Source organism: Dermacentor silvarum, chromosome 10, assembly GCF_013339745.2.
Source record: "Dermacentor silvarum isolate Dsil-2018 chromosome 10, BIME_Dsil_1.4, whole genome shotgun sequence".
NCBI lineage: Eukaryota > Metazoa > Arthropoda > Arachnida > Ixodida > Ixodidae > Dermacentor > Dermacentor silvarum.
In genome coordinates, this window is record NC_051163.1 from 127,378,100 (window position 1) to 127,397,695 (window position 19,596).

General features: G+C 48.8%; 1 pseudogene; it reads right to left on the reverse strand.

Moving 5' to 3' along the window:
- Nucleotides 1-321: 321 nt before the first annotated feature.
- On the reverse strand, nucleotides 322-17,883 carry LOC125941115 (uncharacterized; annotated as a pseudogene).
- Between the last annotated feature and the right edge of the window lie 1,713 nt (nucleotides 17,884-19,596).

A 19,596-nucleotide genomic window follows, 5' to 3' on the forward strand; every position in this document is an offset into this window, starting at 1 on the left:
TTAAACACTTCATAAGAATGCAGAACTGACATCACTTGAGAAGCATGGAAATGCATCACTGAACGGAAATGCAACGCAGCTTACCACTTGCACTGCATGCTTGCTGCAATATTGCTGCAGGTGCTCCTTCCCGAGTGGGTAGTTACACGGGCCCTTTGTGCCTTCGCTGGATGCCGGTATGTCCACGGGCTGGCCTGCCATAAAAATGTACAGTTCATTTTCACAGGTGCAATGCTGTGTCGCCACAAAATGCGAAACTAGTACCGAAGCATAAATGCAAGAAACAAAACACTCACTTGTGCTGTCTATGATTTGGCACGATGTTGTCTGAAGCGTCATGTGTTGCTATTTCAACAAGGTACACCTCTTTTCTTTCTTCGATGCTTTTCTTTAATGCCTTCAACAGTTCCATTGCTTGTTGATACTTTCGCATTGGCAGTTCTACAACAAGTGTCGCAATATTTAGGAGAATTGCCGTAGCTTGTCTATGCTTCTGACACTCTGACATGACCTTTCTTGCAGCTAGATGAGAAAGCACGTTAGCTTGGCCAGCAACAGTTGGATCTGTGGTGAAGAGTCGACAAGACTGACTGTAAAAGCTTCTTGTCCATCTTGTTGGTGTTGCGTTGTCAAAGAACATGGGTAGACCAAGCTCTTTACGGTAAAAGAATGTGTGTCTACATGGAAGGCGCATTGCTTTGGATAGACAACAAGAGCAGCTTTCCTCAGGACACTTCGAGATGAGCATACTGTTCTAAGGAATCCATTTCATTTGCTTTTTTCAGTTCCTTGGAGACTATTGCAAATGCATATGGTGTCAAGATGTTACAGTATTCTTGTTCACAACGCGTTAAATTTCTCACCACTGGGGCCTTCAGCAAGGCTTCCATTGCTGTCTGATCCCGTTGAAGATGCAGACTGTTCACGACAGTAAGCAGGTCAGAAAACATCTCGTGGAGAGGCGCATACCGCTTGACAGCTTGCATTATCTTCTGATTGATGGCTTCAACACGGTTATTTGTAGAATTTCCAAATGTTGTGGCTTGATGTTTCAAGCCTTTCACCCATTCATTGCCTATCGGGTGCCAATTTTATTGAAATATTGAAGAACCTTGGCACAACCAGTGTTCTGCAAGCTTTTATAGGTCTCTTGGTATTCTTCTTCAGTTTGGGAGTAGCACAATTTCTGCAATAATTCCAGAATGTGCATCCTCATCTGACTAGTGACACCCGTCTCCTCTACGGTCACCTCCCTTCTAAATGTTCTCAGGACATGAAATAAGCATACAGTGCTCGCTGCACAGGGAAACGCAGTCTTCAAGGTCTTTCTTTTTACAAAATATTTGTCAGTCATAATAACTTTAGTGTCCGTGGTTGACCTGTTGTTCACATTAAACCTTGAAAACAATGCTTGTAATGTTGCCTCGTCCTCACCTGCACACAATATCAATGCCACTATTTCACTCTCACCATTGGAATTCTTCACAAGGACAACGTACAATGGCATCAGTTTATCATTGGTCTTATGAATGGCATCAACAAAAAAATCTCTGGAAAGTTCTCATATGCCTTTTTCATGTCACTATCCTGGTAGAAAGGGCCAGTCAGCACACTATCACTATCCACAAGAATGTCCATAGTTCCGCCAGATTCCTGCACACGTGAGGCAATGAAGTTGAGCGTTGACCCTTTCACTTTCTCCGCCTGCATCTTTGTTGTTAGGTTGTGAAGGCCACGCAGGAGTATTCTCTTCCAACGGTTGAAGGAAGTGCCCTTGTAGGCATTTCTTAATAGCTTTAAGTGCTAGAAGTTTCTTCACTTCACCTGTTTCCTCTTCATTGAGCCTTCTCTGGCGTGGCAGGTGCTGGCAACACTTCTGCAAGGAAGATGAACGAATTCAGGAACACATCTACTGCTGCATGTATTTACTTAATTTGTATCAAAGAATTGACGAAGGGCCCCAGCGTTCTTGTTAGACACAACCGTATGAAGCCAACAGATATCAAGGAAAGCACGGCGTATTTATAGTTTTCAATTAAAGTGCAGTTATGGGAAAAAGGGAAACTAATTTCTTGACTGACTGGCAGTGTAATAAACATACCTCACTCAACGTGTGAGTGTGTTCGTCAACCACTTCAATGACTTCCAAGCATTTCCCATATTTGGTGGCAAGGAAGGAAATGTGGGCCAGGCAGTTGATATTGTATGTCCTGTATAAAATTGATACATAGGACCAGTGAAGTTGCATTCCTGCTGCCACATACATTCACGGCTTTCCCACGTGGTGTATGCCATTCCTGTACCATGATATATACCCTTCCAACGCCATTATTTCACGATTCGTAAAAGGTTATTAAAGTGAATTAAATATGGTGAGGAGTCAATCCCTTACGTTTGTTTAGTACGAGCACCTGTTGACACGGATTTGTGCGTTCTTCCGCCGAGCTTGCAGCTATACGTCAGGCTATAGTAGGTAAGGTTCTCGTCAATGGGGGGTCTGATGCCTTTCTTTCTTGCAGCATGGACGGTTCGCAACTGACGAATCCAAAATTCGGCGTAAACCATGCGCTCATAGTCGGCTATTGCCGATTGGAGTTCCTCAAACGAGGAGAACTTTTGTCCCGCTTTCATGGCATAAACCGCACAGCACAAACACGTGCTGACTTTCGACGTTCAGGTGCCGGACAACTAGACTAGATAGCGCAGATTTCAATCGATCAATGCGCAACCGGCCGACAGGGGGAAACCCCTGTCACAGCTGAGGACAGATCCACTCCCCCAGAAAATAAAGAAAGAAGTGTATTTTGTGGTCTGGTCGACACAATAAAATGAGAGTCCTGTGGTCTGGACCACAGAATAGGCGCTGCGTTCTGGAAATCTAGAATTCGTTGCTCGTCGCCCGAAAGTGCTATCAGCGACTAGCCAATAGCGCGAAGCCGAAGCAGGATGTACAGAACATCATCGAGTGCTACGAATTGTCGCACGGAACGAGCAAACGACTTTTTGATACGTGCAAGGATAAAAACGAAGTGCAAGACCTTTAGAAATATTTATGCTGCTTTTACAGTAAAACACAACTTAAATAATAAAGCACGCGTCACGCCAGTTTTGGCGCGTATTTGCTGCCCTCATTCCGGCAACACCGGGGAGACGTTGCTCAAAGTCGTCGCTCGCATGCGGTACGTATTGTAGACGACAAGCGAGCACGACAGCCATCTCCATCGCGTCGCTTGTCGCAGTCGCGCGCAAGATCGCGTGCATGCGGTTTATACTTAAATTATTTATTGTGTAATTTACACTAATTACGTGCCAACCACGAGACACATAATCATTTGACTATATTTGGCAGGAAGAAACCTAGAGCGAGTTAAATTGTGTGTCAACTTTGTATGTAGTTTTCCTTTGCATTAGGTTTTTCGCGGAATGCATTACGAGTTGACAGCCTATCATATGCATACTCTGTTTACATCACATTTGTCTTTAGTTTACTCGTTTGCTTTGCGACTTAATTATGAAATGCCGGCGTGGTACATTTTCAACATTTGACATAACCCTGTATGTTTTGTAGGGTCAACCCAGGACCTGTTTCTCAGCACCCAGTCAACTGCCAGAAGTGACTCAACCACAGGCCACCAGTAAGTGGACATCAATTGCAATTTCACATTATGCAGTCGGCTGCTGCCTTGTACTGAGTTATTATTTTTAATGAGGTGGTGATGTCTTACTAACGTGCATTTTGACCAGAAAGGTGCGATCATGTCGCACAGAGGTATATATGGCTGCCATTATCTGCGAGGGACGTGTGCTCGTGTTCGTGAAGCATTTGTATTAGGCAGTATTGTCGCCCAATGAGTCGCGTATCAACACTCTTAACTCGCAAGTTCCGGTAAGTAGTTGCGAGAAACACGATATTTTATGACGCTGTGAAGTTATGTCATTATTTAAAGGAAAGTTTTGCAGCAGGAAAAAAGAGTTGCTATTCCAGTTTAACGTGTCTTTTTCTCACAAGTTATTTAACCAAACTGTGGGTGTGTGAAATTTGTGACATACGAATAATTTTAATTCTGCCTTTAGTAATGCTTCTAAGAGAGACTAGAAATGGCATGTGACTACCTCTCCAATCAGCAGATCATACATATACAGTCATAAGTGGTAGTTCCATGCAGTGTCGCACTCTATATAACCTTTCCTGTCAGCAGCATTCGAACTGGTGGCTGTGTTTTGTGAAGGAGAAGTGCACATGGCACTGTATATGTGTGAACTCAGATTTCTTTGTATGTGTTGTCTCACTGACATAAACAGGGCAAAAATCAGTTGTACCATGAGGCTGACGACGACTTCTGCTGCTAGAAATGCTGCACTTCCTATTTTTTAGTACTGCATGACATTTAAAGCAAAGCTACCACATAAAATCATCAAGAAAACTAACAGCCGTTAAAGCTGTTTTCCTCAAAGAAAGCTTGTCCTTTATGGGCTGTGGTAATCTGTGAACCCTCCACTGATGCTTCAGTAGTATTATCCCTTAGTGCGTGAGAGGTGAGCGGCCGTTAATCATGTTAGTGTTTAAATGGTGTTTTAATTATGTGCATTTGTTCCAACAAAGTTGCCTAGATTACTTTATTGTGCAGTGTACAGCTTACGAAAATGTCAGCAACTACTGAGTTGTTAACATGCATATGCATTTATCTCTATGCAGGTGGCACTCAACTGTACCACTGCACTGCTGCTGAAATTTCCAGCACCAGCTGCTTTGTCACTGCCGTTTCACAGCATCTTGGTATGTGCTAATTTACAGTTATGTTAGGATGGGCTAATATTATGGCCCACTGCTATTTTCTATTGTGGCAGAGCCACATGACAATTGATGTAATGAGTACAGTGAAAACCTTTGAATGTTCTTCTACTATGGTACATAGAAAGGCTCTCCTTTTCGTCACTTGAGCAGGGGAAGAGAGCATGCAGGCACTCCTGAATGTACTATATTCCAAATGTCAGAGAGACATATTTCTATATATATATATATATATATATATATATATATATATCGTTACGCACAAAGGAGACCGTTTGTAAACCTCAGAGATGAAGGGGGCCGTTTAATTTAGGTTGCGAAGGTGAGCGCAAGAGCGGCTGGCTGGTTGATGCACTCAACGTCGTCCTCTTCCGCTTTTCCAACACGGGACCGCAAGCACGTTCACCGGTCTCAGTTTTCCTCACGCGTAACATTCCTCTCGTTGCAGACGAAGCCCGCCGGGCGAGTCAATCCATTTGTCTTGAAGTGAAGAGTTTCATGCGGGCGACAAGGACCACTTGGGTCTTAGCAGCTCTTCTACCACTCGCCATGAGGCGAGCTATGTTGTTGGTGACTTCCGTGAGTCTGTTAATAATCACAAACGGGCCATCGTAGGTGGACAAAAGCTTTTGGCATAACCCGCGTTTCCGTACTGGAGTCCACAGCCAGACTAAATCACCAGGGTGATAGATTACCGGACGGTGGCGAATGTCGTAGCGTGCTTTTGATCTGTCCTGCGATGCCAAAGTGCGCAAACGAGCAATACGACGAGCTTCTTCGGCAAGGCAGAGCGTCTCGGTGACAGTGGGATTTTCGTGACTGCAGAAAGGGAAGACAGTGTCGATTGTGTACCGGGTGGCCGTGCGTAGAGCAGGAAGAAAGGGCTATACCCGGTAGTCTCATGCTTGGCGGTGTTAAACGCGTACGTGATAAAAGGCAGTACGTCATCCCAGTTCTTCTGGTCGGATGAAACATACATAGATAGCATGTTTACAATTGTTCGGTTGGTGCGCTCCCTAAGCCCATTCTTTTGTGGATGGTATGGTGTCGAGTGACGCAAGTGGGATTCACACAAACGAAGCAGCTCCTCCACGACATACGCTGTGAATTGTCGTCCACGGTCACTGATAATCACGCGAGGCGGACCATGTCGCAGGAGGACATATTCTAGCAGGAATGTTGAAACGTCATTGGCAGTTGCGGAGGGCACGGCCGCCGTATCACAGTAGCGTGTGATGTAGTCGACGCAAACAACTATCCACTGATTTCCCTTGGCTGATTTTGTAAAAGGGCCCACGAAGTCAATGCCCAGTTGTTGGAAAGGTGTGCTTGGAGGCGGGATCGGCTGCAGGAGACGAGCTGGAGCAGTAAATGGCCGTTTGTGGCGCTGACATTGTATCCAGCTAGCCACATACGTCTCAACAGATTGTCGCATTCCAGGCCAATAAAAGCGTTCCTGAATACGGTACAGCGTCCTCGCCGAACCTAAATGGCCAGACGTATAGGGTCGTCATGCATAACACTCAGAATCGCTATGCGAAGGTTCTCCGGCACAACTAGCAGAAAACGTGTGCCAGTGCTGGAAAGGTTCTTCTTGTACAGGAGCCCATCACGTACACAGAAATGGTTTGGTGTTGTCGAGGTGGTAGTAGCGGTGAAGAGCGGTGTTAATTTAACGTATTATCGCTGTTCGGATTTGAAACAGTCGAAGTCTGGAAAACTCGGTGAAACAGGAGCCACAAGGTGATCGAAGTCGTCGGCGTCACAGTCCGTAGCGCTAAGTGGCATACGGGAGAGGCAGTCCGCATCAGCGTGTCGTCGACTGCTCTTATAAGAAACGGTGAAGCGGTGTTCTTGCAGTCGGAGCGCCCAGCGCACAAGGCGGCCGCAAGGGTCACGGAAATTTACAAGCCAACACAATGAGTGGTGGTCGGTGACAACTGTAAAGGGGCGTCCATACAGGTAGGAACGAAACCGTTGAACTGCAAATATTACCGCGAGGCATTCTTGTTCCGTGACAGTGTAATTCTGCTCGGGCCTACTTAATGAGCGACTTGCATATGCGATCACGTGTTCACCGTAGTGTTGAACTAGGACAGCGCCAATACCAGTGCCACTGGCATCCGTATGGAGTTCTGTCGGACCTGAAGGACTGAAGTGTTGAAGAACAGGTCGTGACGTCATCAGAAACTTCAACTGACGAAAAGAAGAGTCGCACTCTGCAGTCCACTCAAAGGAGATATCCTTTCGTAGCAGGCATGTCAGCGGATACGCGAAGTCGGCGAATTTAGGAATAAAGCGGCGGAAATAGGAACAAAGCCCCAGAAAACTACGAAACTCCTTGACAGAGCACGGTGCACTGAACGCTTCAACGGCTGCTGTTTTCTGGGCATCAAGGCGGACACCATCCTTATCGACGAGATGTCCAAGCACAAAGGTTTGGCGGTCTCCGAAGTGGCATTTCTTGGAAATTAAAACAAGGCCAGCGTACCTGATGCAGTTCAGGACAATATCCAGACACGAGTTGTGTTCGCTGAAGGTGTGGCCAAAGATGACGACGTCGTCGAGGTAACACATGCAGATGCTCCACTTTAAGCCGCGCAGAATAGTGTCCATAAATCTCTCGAATGTTGCCGAAGTGTTACACAGTCAGCCCGTCAGAGGTTACGAAAGCAGTCTTTTCCTTGTCCTCAGGATGCATCGTAATTTGCCAGTAGCCAGATCGTAAGTCTACTGAGGAAAAGTAAATGGCGGAATGAAGGCAGTCTATTGCGTCATCAATACGTGGGAGTGGGTACACGTCCTTTTTTGTTACAACATTCAGCCGGCGATAGTCGATGCAAACTCTCCAAGATCCATCTTTCTTTTTCACAAGAATCACTGGAGCTGCCGATGGACTCACTGACTCTTGTATGACTCCCTTTTTCATCATTTCGTGCACTTGTTTGTTGATAATCTGGTGCTCTGATGGTGAAACGCGATATGGCTTTTGTCTAATCGGATTTGCCGAACCCGTGTTGATGGTATGGCGTGTTCGAGACGCGGGGATGGCAGGCATTTTGTCCTTCTGCGCAAAGTCGAATACCCAAACGTGCTTCGAAAGCACACCTACTAACGTTCGGCGTTCACTTGTGCTGAGTGATTTATTCACCATTGACAAAAGGGCTGTTTCCGAGCGGTGGCCATCAGGTTCTTCTGGCACATCTGTAAGTTCAGCCACTGATAAGGATGCGTGTTCCCTGACGAAGGCTAATTTAAAGCCGTTTGGTAGTATAACGGGCTCCTGAGAACAGTTTACGGTCCATAAGCCAGGGCGTCCACCTTTTATGGACACCACACAATGTGGTACCCACACATTCTTCTTAATGTGCATTGGTTCTACGGTAATGTGCATTCTACGGTTAATGTGCATTGGTTCTACGGTAGTATCGAAGCTGTCGGCATTGGCGCCGCAACAGACAACGGAAACACAAACGGTAGATGATGTAGGTACTAGAACGCTGCACGGGCTCGGGCTTACCCGAAAGCCCGGGCCGGGCCGGGTAGAGCAGTTTTTTTACGGGCTCGGGCCGGGCTCGGGCACGGCGTGTGCTTTTTGACCCGGGCCCGGGCCGGGCTCGGGTTTTTGACGCGGGCCCAGGCCGGGCTCGGGCTTTCTTGTGGTGCGCATGTAACGTGCAGCGAGTTATTCGCCGGCGTCTCAACTCTGAAAAACATGTATTTTTCGGTCTCGGACCGGGTTCGGGCCGGTTTTGTGCTGGGTTCGGGCCGGGCTCGGGCCTAAGGTAAAGGGGTGGCGGGCCGGGCCGGGCGGGTAACGTAGATTATTTCCGGGCCCGGGCCGGGCCCGGGTCTCGCCATAAAAGTTTTGATCGGGCTCGGGCGGGCCGCCCAATGTAAGAATGGGCCCGGGCTGCAAAAATCGGCCCGTGCAGTGCTCTAGTAGGTACAACCGTATCACCACAAACACGCAGTGTAATATCGCGATCTACAAGGTTCTCAAGGAGTCCTGACGGAATCTTACCACTTACGAATACCTTCCCTGTGCGGCAGACGACAGTGGCACCAAACTCCTGCAAGAAATCCATGCCGAGAATAACATCATGGGTCGACCGAGGAATAATTACAAACTCTGGGAATAACATGGCCTGTAAAAGACATGTCAGCACACACCAATAGGTCGCAACGGCTTGCCACTCACTCCACAGAACTTTAAATATTCGTCTCATTTAAACAACCCCTTTCGCCCTAACACGTCTTTAAAAGAGACACTCATGACCGAAATTGTTGCGCCTGTGTCCACCAGAGCCATCACAGGCATATTATCTACAAAAACGCACACTTTGTTTTTAAGCATCAACACAGGAGGCATTTCTGTCAGTAGCACGTCTCCAGCGACCTCACGTCCATCGGCCGCGCTAGCTAGTTTTCCGGTGACGAAGGGGACGTGGTGCGACGCAGCGTTGAGGGAGAACGGTGAGCACGACGTTGCGGTGGTGGTGTCAAACTCCTGTCAGATGGCGGGGAGCGATTCCTGGAGCTGCTCGGCCAATACTTGTCGCCAGATGATACGTGTGCTGGCCACGGGACACCGTGGGGTGGTTCGGAGGGCCGTGAAAACTCTGAGGGCTGGCCATACCACGTGGTCATACGCTCGTTGCAAAACCGCGGTATATGACCTGGGACACCACAACAGTAACACACCGGGAGATGTAAAAACCTTGATTGTTCGTCGATGAACCGGATATTACCATTTTCCCTTGTGTAGTTGGCTGGTTCAGGGCGTGTGTCACGACGATACATCGGGCGTCGAGAAGGCCTGCGCTGAGCGCGTTGGTCATAGCGTGGAGTCGGAGGGCGTGTTGTCATCATCGACTGTGGGGCTGCGCTGTATTCTACAGCCGCTGCGCTCACCATCAGTTGCCAAGGGGCCAGATGTGGCGCAGTCATAACCTCACGTGACGTGAACACGCCATGGTGGTCAGCAGTTGAACGCGACATCTCTTCGCGGCGGGTAAGTTCCTCGCGGACTATCTGCCGGATGGTCGAAGAAAGGTCGAGGCAAGGGCTCATGTCCACACTGGCAACCGTCGTAACGTTTGCCAACCGACCAAACTTTGGCGTAATCCGCCACATCTTGAGCGTTTCAAATTTTCTGCAATGCCGAATGACGTCGGACACAGAACTGAGGCTTTCCTTTCCAATTAGAAAATCATACACATCCTCAGCCACTCCTTTGAGCAAATGTCCGAATTTATCTTCTTCCGACATGCGAGCACTGACCACCTTGCATAGCTTTAACACTTCTTCGATATATGTGGTGCATGTCTCACCTGGCAGCTGCGTCCGTTGCGACAGTGTCTGTTTAGGAGGAGGAGGAATAAACTTTATTTTTGTACAACATATTTCTGAGGCCTAGGCCTCTCTACCTAGATGACGGCCTCAAGCCCTTGGGCTCTGGCGGCATCTTCGGCCTGCTGGATTGCCTTAAGTTGGTCTTCCGGTGAAGAGCTGAGCAGCGCGGCCTCCCACTGCTCTCTGGTCTTGTGTGTTTTGTTCTGTGTGGGTGTCCCAGGAGAAGCCCAAACCATGTTGTAAGTCGACGGCTTCGACGAAGCTGCAGCAGTGACACTGTTAATTAGTCTTTCACCGCCCGTCCTTAACGCACACAGTGCCTTAACGCTCACACAAGGAGGCATTTCAAGAAAGTGGTCGAAGTTTTTCTGAAATACCGAAATTAACTGCTTGGAACTGCAACATTTGCAGTTTTTGAATACTGTTTGATTGCATAGTGTATGTGATGTCATTTGTTGGCAAAGCTTTTCACCATCAAGTAAGCAATAGTCATTTCTAGTTTCTTTTTATTGTGTCTGTAGCTCTCGATTTACTCTTCTACGCGGCTTCTCTTCGAATGACTTAACTGTTGAGCTTTTTGCTTCTTCTGTTCCTCCAAGTACACTTGGTACTGGTTCCATGTGCCTAAAACTTGTATCCGCAGCTGCTTTGCAATTTCAGCTTTAAGGATTTCACCTTCTATTAGCTCCACAGACAATTCTCTGTGTCACAGAGGGGGAAAATGCTTGGTAATGTCTAAGTCTAGCCAAGTGTACAAATTTAAGGACTTTCCATTACTGCAAAAATTCAAGGGCTTTCAATGCCTTGAAAATGGCATTTTAGAAATAAAGGGTTTTCAAAGATCACTGCAAACGCCGCATTCTAGCACCTAAATAATTTCACAAGCTTACTTTGGCAAGGAATTCACAAATTCATGCTTTTTAACTAACACTGCACCATCTCTGTACATTGAAGCTAGGAGAGCGCTACCATTTTGCAGTAAAGAAAAATACTGAAAACCTTCAATACCACTCTTTCTTTTGTTTTTCTATGGAGCTTCGTCTTGCCTAGTTAAGTTTACAAATGTACCTGGTTTTGGTGGGCGTTTCTTCGACATTTTCTGTGAGAAGCAGATGAGTAAACGTGCACAATTTGGTGCAACGCACTGTGCCATTGACACTGAGAGGAAACCGGGAAAAGAAAGTTACCCCCCCCCCCTTTCCCCGAAACGTTCGTGCACCTAGCTGTGGCGTGCATGCATCGTGGAAGAAGAAACAGCGTAAACACAAGGACGACGAAAAAGCATGAAGCACACCAGCGCTTCGTGGTGTGGTCCACGTTTTTTTGTCGTCCTTGTTTTGCGCTGTTTCTTCTTCCACAATGCTCATTCAACTGGCCGGCAAGTCCATCCTGTGCATGTATGTTGAACAGACGCATGAGTGTAGATGGTCTTCGAAGCTTTCAGAACGAGCGCTGCCACAGTAAACGAGCAGTGCACGCGCAACAAGTGCACACATTAGAAATTTAAACATGCGTGCCGATGCATGTGACGCGGCTATCGGCATACGCAGTATCCAATTGCTGGAATGCATGCGCTCCAAAACGCTAACGACCCGCTGCTAATTCAGGACAACAGCTTACAGCGGAATGAATCAAACTGTAAACCAATGCAATTGAAAAGAATGCATGAAGGCACGTCGAAATGCCTTCGTGACACTGGTACTGGCGTCGCAGTTGACCATATACGAATGGAACTTGCGGAATTTTTTTTAAATGCTGACAAGTACACACTCGAATTAAATTCACGTACGTGTATGGTTGGCGCGATACTTCATATCCGCTTATTTGCGGAGAATATATAATGCATGGGCTGGAGAAGCACTCGATCGTGAGCAGAACGGCACATCTGTTATTATTGCGATAGCAATTATATGAACACTCCTAAGCAGATTTCTGCCGTCGGCGTCGTCGTCGCCCTCGCCGTGAGGTTCCGTATGACGTCAATAAAGATGAAATCGTCGCCGCGCACCGCCGAACGCTGTATGTGCGAGTCAAAGGGCGTGAGGGACGCGCGCTTTCACGGGGAGTGATCGCACGGCGGAGAACAAACGCGCGTTCTGCGCCGTGCTCCCTTAAGGGCTGCAGAAGTAGGCGTCTCTTTCCTCCTTTACAATCACCATATATGTAGAGCAAACGCGCCTTCTTCCGATGCGCGATAAGCCATGGAGGAGGGGGAGGGAAGGGAGGCGACGTTCAGCTGCGGCACCAAGTGCCTATTTATATCAGAGGCTCCGGCAACAGTCACCAACGCCGCACGCATTTTGTGCGAATGTGGGCAAAACGCCTACGGCGTCGACAACAGATCTGCGTGTTGCCGGTGCTGCTGCATGTCCAAGTTTATACAGCTGATAAAGCTACTATCATTACTCCGTATAGCTCTCTACCAATTTGCTATTGCAATTGATGCTTCGCCTTTCAGGTGAAACTGCGACATTTTATTGCGATAGCAATTATATGGACATTCAAAAGCAGATTTCTGCCGTCGGCGTCGCCGTCGTCGTCGCCGTCGTCGTCGCCGTGAGGTTCCGTATGACGTCAATGGAGATGAAATCGTCGCCGCGCGCCGAACGCTGTCTGTATCTGCGAGTGAAAGGGCGCGAGGGACGCGCGCTTTCACGGGGAGTGAACGCACGGCGGAGAACAAACGCGCGTTCTGCGCCGTGCTCCCTTAAGGGCTGCAGAAGTAGGCGTCTCTTTCCTCCTTTACAATCACCATATATGTAGAGCAAACGCGCCTTCTTCCGATGCGCGATAAGCCATGGAGGAGGGGGAGGGAAGGGAGGCGACGTTCAGCTGCGGCACCAAGTGCCTATTTATATCAGAGGCTCCGGCAACAGTCACCAACGCCGCACGCATTTTGAGCGAACGCTGGCAAAACGCCGACGGCGTCGACAACAGTTCTGCGTGTTGCCGGTGCTGCGGCATGTCCAAGTTTATACAGCTGATAAAGCTAATATCATTACTCCGTATAGCTCTCTACCAATTTGCTATCGCAATTGATGCTTCGCCTTTCAGGTGAAACTGCGACAACTTTTTTCCGACAGTACTAACATTATTTTCCAGCGTTGACGACAAGCCGTGAAGAATAGTTCTCACGTTGTCGTCTAAGTCGTCGAAGTTGTCTTCCTTCGTTAGTCGTGTCACGTAGTATAGTGGAGGTGAAGAAAACAGTCGTAAAACTGTGTATTACGAAACTGATTCTTTATTGAGCTAACCTGTGCCCACAAAAGCAAGCTACACTCGAAGCACAACGAAAGCGGCGAACACAGTCGGCGATGGTCGAAATCTGATCAGCAGCGAAATGCGTCGGCTTTTATACATGAGTCGTCGAACGTCCCAGAGTAATCCCTGGTGCCCGCGTGTCTTCCTGAAAGTACTAGACAATTCGCGTCGCTCATAGAATCAGATTACATAAGCGTCGGTGACAACAGACAACGGATAGAAGCATCGATAGCGTTCAAGAAACACGATACATGCAGGCGCGTCCTGTGCCTTGCGATAACGTTTAACATTTGGTAGTCGGTGGAAACGGTCACCGGTGAAAGATATATAAACATGTGCTGTGCTGTTGAGCAGATACTCAACAGCACAGCACTGCAGAGAAACGCCACCCACCGCCGCCGATTCCTCAAGTACATTTGGTAGCTATATACCTCCGTAAAAGAACACCTCCCAGCGTAGTGGCGCTGTGGTGTAATCATTAGAATGTGTGCTTAGGGACTGTATAAATACGAGTGTACGCAGGTTCGATTCCACGTGATGTACTATAAAGTGTTAATAATAGTAATCCTTTATTTGCACTTGAAAAAAAGACGGGGGGGGGGGGGGGGTAGAGGAGCAAAGAGAAAGAGAGAGATCGTCCTGGGTGGCGTGCTAGGCGTGGCAGATAGGTACAGACCCTTACGCGGAGCGCCTGCCAGGCATCCACCCAGGGGGAGTGGGGGAGGAGGATGGAAACACCTTGGAGGATGGTAGACAAAAGGCAAATGACCTGCTAATTCATGAACTAAGTCCACTCATGGAGGCTTCTCGCCAGTGTTCTGCACAGCTCCCTAGATGACGCACGGTCCGAAGGGAGGGGTGTTCGCACATGTCATGGGGCAGAAAGAAAGTCTCGCACTGCAGCCGGAATAAGTGAATTCTGGTGGCGGACTGTCCTCGCGTACATTGGTTCGGGCTGGCCCGTTCGCTTGCTGTAGCGGACGACTGAGCTGATGTAGGAGTCGTCAAGGGATCCATCGAGGCAGCGGGAGAGAAGGCGTATCCGGGCGACAGCGGTGTTTGAGCGTCTGCCATTCAAGGCGTTGCAGTCGTGCCTCATACCGTGGAAGTACTTCGCGGCTGCAGCCGAGGCCGGTGAACAGTGTCCGGGTGGCGCGGTGCTGGACGCTCACCAGCATATTGGTTAGGTGAACCTGAGAGGAGTTCCACACGGAAGAGCAGCACTCCAGTCGTATGAATAGTGTGATTCCGGTCTAAGGTAAAGAAAACTATCGCAATTCCGTGCACATTGTGTGCACGGAAGGCCGTTATCAAGAGCAGTATAAAGTGCACGGAAAGCATCCGGGCCGCAGGGTTTCGACGTGCGTACCACGAAACCGAGAGTGCGACGCGTTTTGGCCACTGCGTTGGAGACGGGCAGTGAAAAATCAAGAGTTGGGGTGAACGTGGCTCCTAGAATTGCAGCTGAGGAAACATTACACAGGACAGAGCCCTCAAGCGTATAAACGGGCGAGGTAGCTCTCTTGCTGTTGTGAAAACGGAGAACGACACTCTTAGTTTCACTGATGGAGAGATGGCTGACTGATGCCCACTGGGAAACATGGGTGAGGTAGTCTTGCAGGTCGACACAGGAGTTATCAGACGGTGAGACAGGGGCCAAGATAGATGTGTCATCCACATACTGCACCAGTAGAACTTCGTTCGACTGCGGCATGTCGTTAACATAAAGGGGAAAGAGAGTCGGTCCTTGCACAGAACCCTGGGGGACCCCAGAGAGGGCAAGGTAGCTCTCGGAGTGCGATCCGTGGTAATGGACTCGCTGTGAGCGTCCCACCACGAAGCGTGCTAACCAGAGGAGCAATGTGCCTTGAAGACCAGCTTGGGCTGCTTTTGTCACCAGAATGGCGTGGTCGAGTGTGTCGAATGCGTTAGTCAGATCTAATTGGATCAGGTGTGTTGGCGTGCCGCTATCCATGTTGGAACTGACATAATGTGCGACCGTGGCTAAGGCTGTCTCACAACTGCGATTGGGACGGAATCCGTGCGGAGAGGAAGCAAGAATGCTGTTCTGTTCACGGAAGTCTATAATGGAGCGATTGACGAGACGCTTGAAGGTCCTGCAAAGGATGGAGGTGATTAAGACTGGGCGATAGCTGGACACCTCACATGTGGGCTTCCCTCGGCCCTTGTGGACAGGGGTGACAAAGGATTCCTTCCATTTCTGGGGAACAAAGGCGTTGTCCACAAAAGACTGAAACATGAGTAGGAGGGACGAGGTTACGTGTGGGTAGATGAGTTTCAGGAAGGAAGGAGCAGCATAATTAGGGCCTGGATTTTGGGACGGCTTAATGAAACGCACGGCCTCGTGCAGGTCATCATGTGAGAAGGAGATGTTACTGATGGAGGCTGCAGGAGTAGTGACTCTAGTTTCTACCTCTTGGGTGAGGATATCAGGGTCAAGAGAAGTGGTAGAGCTATATGTGGATGAAAACTGCGAAGCAAATGACTGTGCTATCGATGAGGGTTCGGTTACAGGTACGGCGTTGTCCATAAAGCAAGGTTTGTGGGAAGTGGACTGAAAGCATTTAATATACGACCAAAAGAGCTTGGGGTCCTCCTTAGCCTGTAGTACAGTGACTCGGTGAGTGCGGGAGCTGCGACTGCGGATCAGTGAAGATGGGAGTCGCAGAACTGAGACAAGGAGCAAACGGGGCACATCCAAGGGTCATTGCAGGGACCCAGTTTGCGATACTGAGCCATAGATAGATGCACGCAGCGACGATGAAACCAGCCGTCATAGGAATCGCAACATAGCGCAGCTTGATCGTCTCGCATTCGTTTAGTGCAGGATGCACAGGTGGGTTGTGGCGCGCCCGGGTTGGGAGAAACGTCACCGGTGAGGAGGAGGAACATGGCGAGGTAGTGGCGTTGGGCAATGCGGGTGACTGCAGTTGTGGGAGAGTTGCGCCGATGTGCAAAAGCCAATGGGGCGAGGAAGTAGCCATGGGGCAGCGGGGGAGTAAGCCTAACAGCAGCTAAGCGACCACTCGGCTGAGCGCCGGTCACTCTCGGAAACGGGGCTCCGTAGAAATTTGTAGCAAGACGCTGGGAGCACTCACGCGGTCAGAGATGACTAAAGCTTTGGTGGCGGAGCTGTACGAGTGCGACAAAAAGTAAAAGGAGACGCAGGTGCGGAAACACACATGTGGTAACCATTGGCTTGGCTTAGTTGTTAGTGACGTGTTGTTAGTGATCGTGATGAGTGTGTAATTTGCCTTGATGATTGTGTTTCTAATTACGCTATGTTACTCCTGATTGCGAAACTTGCCACGATAGTTGCGGATGAAGTGTAAATTCGCTTTTTTCCCCCCGCAAGTGGCGTTCGGGACGCATACGCATAAGGCCGCCTTCAGAGCAGTCACGCCTATGGTAGGCTGCAAATAGCCAGCAAAAGTTTGACTTAAAATCCTGCATAACTTTGCTCACGCCTATTCTGACGGCCGCTTGGAATTGGGCCGCCTGAAACTTGAGCCGCTTGAAAATGGGCCGCTGTCTCTGGGGGGCCGCCTGTGGAGCCACTTAGCGAACGGTATATCAGCTGCCGTAATTTGTTCTGATTTCCTGCCTGTACGCGTGGATTCTAGCCAGGAGTTGGCTAAGAGTGTAGTTTTGCTGCACTAGTAAAATGTTACTGCTACTGCTAACCACTGTTACTGTTACTGCTAAACACAGGAAACTACATGCATGCGCTCGACGAATCAGGCATGTTCCTGTATCTGAACACATGAACACGTACCTATAGTAGTAAACTATGAGACAACATACTTATTCAATGCGGAAGCGTCAAATGATCCATTCACCCAAAAACCCTCGCGTCCGTCGTCTATTGCAGCGAAACGGCATCGAAGCTGCCATTGTCATTTGCTGCGACGCCACGTCACGATCACACCTCCACAGAGAAGAGCGGGCGAAAGTAAACACCTGCAGTGATAGCGCGTCAGGTGTTTCGTGAGGGGATGGACAGTGATCAAGAGAAGAAAATGACGTTTGATTCCGCAACCCCTTAAGGAGCACAGCGCAGCGTCGTCAAGGGAGAGGGTATGACAAAAGTGGAAGGGCAATAGATTTCACTGCGCGCGACAGGTGGTGGTCCTCAGCAAAGGGGCCAGCGTTGTAGCGGGCGCCCATAAGGTGGCGATTCCTGTTGAGTTCACAAACTCCAGCAGGCATCGCAGCCCAGGGAACTGAGGACACACTGGAAACAGCAGGTCAGTCTTTGTGGCCGTTGGAAGGCCGTAGCGTCTGTAAGTGGTGATGACTTTGTAGCGTTTTTGCACCAAGCGTGTGCAGGCACAGAGAAGGTGCTCCAGAGTCTCGGGGTCTCCGCACTTCTTGCAGGCAGGCGACGTGGCGAGGCCCTTGGCGTATAGCTGGGCCTCAGTCCAGGTGCAGCCAGTCCGTAAGCGCAGTAGCATGAAGCGGTCTCTTCTGGAGAGGCCGTTCTCTGGTAGCGGCTTGGTAACAATAAATTAGTAATTGGTAGAAAAAAAATGAGCTTTCGTAAGCGAGAAAATGACCAAAAAGAAAATCAGAGTGGCATAAACCATGAAAAACTTTTTTTGAAATGTTGGAAACACCGGAAACATATCCTAACCTTTCTTAGTGTATACGGAAGTAATAACAGCAGACGAAAGTACATGCAAATGTACTTTCGTCTGTACTTTCGTCGGGCCACGGCACCGCCACTGTGATCCTACGCTCACCGCTGATGTTTGTACAGGTCCTGTTGCTGATTTTCCTGGGCCGGCCATGGTTCGTTTCTTCGATGCGGCCGGTCCCGACGACACCCATGCGTGAATGGCTCAACGATACAAGCTCCCCCTGGCTCGGCGCATTTTCGTCAACGGACTGTGGCCTATCAATACCGTTTTTGGCCAGTTCGCCTCTCCTTGATGCTCCGCCACCTCTGGACGCCATAGTTTTTTCCGTCTGGCAACGTGGGACCGAGTCAGCTGAGCGGGCAGTACAAAAGTGCGCGCATTCCGACGCCACCCTAGGCCACAGCACCGCCACTGTGATCCTACGCTCACCGCTAATGTTTGTACAGGTTAGCTACTATGATGCTTATTCATATCGTGACGATGATGTGTGTCCTTTAGCGGTGTCGTGGCCACCTCATGTTTTGAAAAGTGTTCGCGCTTCTGTATTGTATCTGATGTGCCTGCTTGTTCTGGGAGGCGATGTCGAGCTTAACCCGGGACCCATGACCAAGGCTCAAGAGGAAAATCTATACCTTGTGGCTGGCTCTATCTTGCGTGTTGAAGCTAGCAATTCAGTACTTCAAGAATCTGTTAACAATGTACTTCAAATTAACTTAGAGTTAAAGAATGATTTAGAAAAACTGACAAAGCGTGTCCTTGACCTAGAGCAGAAATTTGCTGCAGCCCCTAGTGCTCAGTCCATCGCGTGCAGCGACAACGGTCTCGTAGGTGTACAAGAAAAAATTGACGACCTGGAAAATCGCTCTAGGCGGTCTAACGTTCTCTTTTATGGCATAACAGATTCGGCGAAGTCTGAAACTTGGGAAGAGTCAGAACGACTCGTAAATAATTTCTGTACCGAAAAACTTGGGCTTACCGTGACGTCAATTTCGAGAGCACATCGTGTGGGCCGCTTTTCGTCGGAGAAGAAGCGGCCTATCATAGCCAAATTCTTCAATGAGAAGGAAGTCGAACTGGTTCTGAGCCGCGGCTTTAAGTTGAAAAACACCAATTTGAGCATCTCGCGAGATTACTCGGAAACAGTTCGCGAAAAGCGACGGAAGCTTCTCCAGTTCTCGCGAACTATGAAGAAAGACGGGGATCGAGTACGGCTTGTTTTCAACAAACTGCATTTGAACAATGACGTTTACGAGTGGAACACCAATGAAGGCCAGGCTGTTCTTGTTTCCCGGCTCAGGGATAAATGATGTTCCTCCTTAGTTTCCTTAGGCTCAGGTTCATCTACCAGCTTACCCGTAAAATTGCATTGTCGCAGTGATAAAAAAATTTCCATTTTGATACACTAACGCTAGAAGTGTTGTCGCTAATGGTATTTCACTCTCATCGCTCATCGATTCATTCCACGCTTCGTTAGTGTTACTTACCGAGACCTGGCTTAACGATACCATTCACGATAACAGCATCTTT